Below are 4,229 nucleotides of genomic sequence, written 5' to 3' on the forward strand. Positions count from 1 at the left end.
GATCCAAATAAATGCTTGAAAAGGAATGCTAACTTATGAAATCTAAGTACAGATTTAAGCAAGCAATTGAGAATTGGAACTGTATTTTAGTGAAGCTAATAAGCATTTTAGTTTCATAAAATATACATGATTCTTATAGATATATAAGAAGTTTAGTGGGAGTACGTAAAACTTATTTGGTCCTATGTGTATCACACATATCTCTCTATTGTGAAATAACATTCAAATGCTAATGACTTAGGTTTGAAATTATTCATCAATCATGGACCAAGGCGAAACTTAGTACATACTGAGTATTAAGATCTATTTACAAAGATCTTATGATATTGTTTAGTAATGGCATTTACTAAATCAAACACGAAAGACTCCATTGGAGATATTCGATCCATATGAATAAATCTAAGTAAAGAATGTTTGAACTATGTATAAGCATTTACTAAGTTAAAACATCAAAGAATCTAATGAGATTTTCACCTATATTATATCTCAAAGAATTTAGTTGGATTCAGTATCTACTGAAACTGAATGAGCTAAAGTTACATGAATAGAATTCAATTGGGAATTATTCTGCAAAAGAATTTATCATGTATAATATGAGGATCGCCAAAAACGTATCGTATACCATTCTCTATTGATCTAAGTAAAGATCAACTAGATTGAGATCAAGAAAAACTTATGGTACTTGAAAAGGTACATATGATTTGTTCTTGATTCAAGGAAATAAAGATATGCTAAATATTTATGCTACACGCATGAACACTGGCAAAGGATCAAGAAAGATCCCTTTGAAGTTAACCATTGACAAGGACGAGCTATCGAGCATTGTGTTTTGAAATGGCAACATGGATTGGAGACCATGAGTTGTTGCGTGGGAAATTAAAATATTAATTTCTATGTTCCAAAGATACAGATGGAAAGTCTTCCACATATCTGTGAACTGCTTGGATAAGTAATTCCAAACAAAGCATCACTAGCAACCTATAAAGTTGAAGTAAAAGTACTTATTGCCTAAGAAGCAATAAAACAGGGTTGTTTATGTTAAAGAGTTCTTCAATGAACTTGGGTGAGATCCTATGTCTGCTGACTTGATGGTTCTTCATTGCAATATGCGTAGAACCACTATCGAAGTAAGAAAGACTAGATCACATAATAAACAAACTCAAAAGATCTTATCGTCATATCTCGAAAAACATTCGATGAAAAGGATGTTAAGATTGGCAAAGCATGATAACTAAACCTATGCAACAAGTGAGAAACAACACTCACATTGTGGCACTGGAAATCAAGCATAGGTTTGAATTCCATGAACTGTTTTAAAGATGGGTTTGAGGCCCATGGTTGTAAAACATTAGGGTTGAACATTTATCATATATGAAATGTATTTTTCATATTCCATTTAATCTTGGTTTAGTATTAAATGATGAGTCCCTTCAATTTGACGATATATTCAAGATAGACTGTCAGGACCAGTCCTGTGACTAAGAAATGTCTATCAAGTGAACTTGAATGTCAAAGGTTGAAAATGGTCCCTAGTCGGAGTTTTCTATAAAATTGGACGCATAGAAAACGTTAGACGACTAGAATGCAAGATGACTAGTAATTCTGTTTCTTGAACTATGTGGACATGGCAATGTCATAATCATTTGCATAGATACTTACTTTGGGAAGACTAGTATCGGACAGACCTATGAAACTTTACTGTAAGAGATGAAAATCTGTCATAAGTAAATTTCATTAAAATTATTAGACACTAAATCCTCAATACCTGAGTGATTTGAGATTACTTGTTTGAGAACTGGTTGCTTTGACGTTGACCAACCGTCGCACCGTAAAATGAGGCTATAAAGGCAACGCTCAGGTAATCACCTATCAAACGAAGTCTAATCTCAAGATCGCAAGATTGGGATTGTCCTCCCATAAATCGGGATGAGATGCTTAAAAGTTGTACAAGGGCACTCGGAGAGCTAGAAACTGTGAAATGCATGGCCGTGCTCGGATGAATCATAGGCTATGATTATCTGTTTATTTGATCAGTTGAACTCTGAAACCGAGGGACACCTCTGGACATAATAAGGATGAAAACTCTTACCTTATGTTCAAGAGCAAGCATCGAGCGACAAAGGAATTAGGAAATGCACACTTGTCCCTAAGGACAAGTGGGAGACTGAAGGAAATAATGCCCTTGGTCCAAGTATGCATTCAATGTTAAGTCTAATAAATGCGGTTCAGTATTAATTAACAAGTTAATAATTCAGTGAGATCAAGTGAGCTGAATGCCTAGCTAGAGGCCGCTTCAGTTCAAGTGGAATTAATGATATTAATCCACAGCTTACTCTTGACTGAACCCGTAGGGTCACACAAATAGTACGTAAACAGATCAAGTATTTAATGGCATTAAATACTCCATCTATGGATATTCGGAATCGACGGATCTTGGTTTCAGTGGGAGCTGAGATTGTCACAGGCAAGAAATGAATACTCCGGAAACGATGATATTGCCGGAAACGGAAATATGGATCGTATCGGAAATATAAATATTATCCAAGTCGTAGATGTTGCCGGAAACGGAAACATGGTACGTATCGGAAAATATTATCGGAAATGGAAATATTGCCGGAATCGGAAATATTGCCGGAAACGGAAATATTGTCAGAATCGGAAATATTATCGGAATCGGAAAATAATTCCGGTAACGGAAATATTAAATATTTGTTCGAAACGGAAATTAATTCCGGAATCGGAAATATTAAATATTGTTCGTATCGGAAATAAATTCCGGAATCGGGAATTTAATCGGAAGCGCGTCGTACGAATTAGCATCGGACGAGACTTGCTAGACGAAGGCCCAGCACGAAGCCAGGCCTACGCTCAGCTAGCCCAAGCGCCCAAAAACACGCTACAAAGCCACGCCTGGTCCAGCGCAAGGCCAGGCCCAGCGATGGCCTTGGCGCGCGCGCGGGGCTGCGACGAGTGGGCTGGCGCTGTGCGTGGGCCGCAAGGCCTGCGTGTGGTGCTAGCGTATCACTCGAAGTGTGTTACTCGAATCCTAAGGCTACCGGGATTTGTCATATGATTAAATCTAATCCTAAAAGATTTAGTTTATTTAATTAGAGTCCTAGTAGGATTATAATTAAATAAATTAGTATCCTAATAGGATTCCAAATCCTTTTCCATAACTCTATAAATAGGTGCCTAGGGTCACATATTTACATCGAGTATTCAAGTATTCAAAGTGATTTTTGAGAGCAAAAATTCAGTCATACAATTGCCTATAAGTGCCGAAAATTCTAAGTACCTTAAGGGCGATCCTAGTTCGTCAAGCTTAAGGCGGATCCGGACGTGCTGTGGACTATCTACGGAGGGACGACACTTGGAGTCCTAAAGACTTGTTTTTGTTCGGTTCGGGCGCAGCTAGGGAAGGCACGCAACAAAGAGTATGCATCTAAACTATGCTAAATGATTATGTGTAAATAATATGCTTTCCTGGCTTTATGGTTTTTTCCGCATGATTTATAAATTGTCATATGTATCATAACCTAACAACATAAAGCCAACCTTTTACTCTAGCACCCTGCACCCTTTTACATACATAATGACTATAATAAGTAAACACCAGTTACTTTTAAAATATTGTAACAATTTTTTAAATCAAAGTAGCCCTATGTTTTAAAAGAGAATTGTAATTTAAAATCACATTATTCAAACGCAATGTACTAACCAATTTGATACTTTTTCATAATAGTTCTAATAAAAACGTCAAAATAAATTAGAATTAAGTTGTTAACCCTAGGCATGGTCGCAAGAAATTTAGTATGGATTAGATCCATTTAAGTACGAGTTCTTGTGTACAAGGAAGCCAATCGTGATTATGATACGTTATTTGCCTTGTCAACCCTTAAGTTGGGTGATAAATAATTGATTTATGGCACATATAGATTAATGACATAAATTAGAGGCCTTTAGCTGTACATCATAAATCCTCCCTAAAAGCAAGAAGTTTCCATTTGAAATAGTGCATTTACTGCATTACCCCTCAAATCATTCTCTGAAAATCCCAACTTATCTTAAAAATAGTGTAATGATATATTTTATCCTTATACATTGATACCCTTCCTTATCTTTCATCCATTCCCAGTTTCTCGATTTTCATCTGCAACCCTTTAACAGGAAAGCACGTGCATGTATTGTTATTAATTAATATGTTTGATAGTTTCTCTTTCGTATTACGG

The sequence above is a fragment of the Spinacia oleracea genome, chromosome 6 (assembly GCF_020520425.1).
Source record: "Spinacia oleracea cultivar Varoflay chromosome 6, BTI_SOV_V1, whole genome shotgun sequence".
In the NCBI taxonomy this organism is placed as follows: domain Eukaryota; kingdom Viridiplantae; phylum Streptophyta; class Magnoliopsida; order Caryophyllales; family Amaranthaceae; genus Spinacia; species Spinacia oleracea.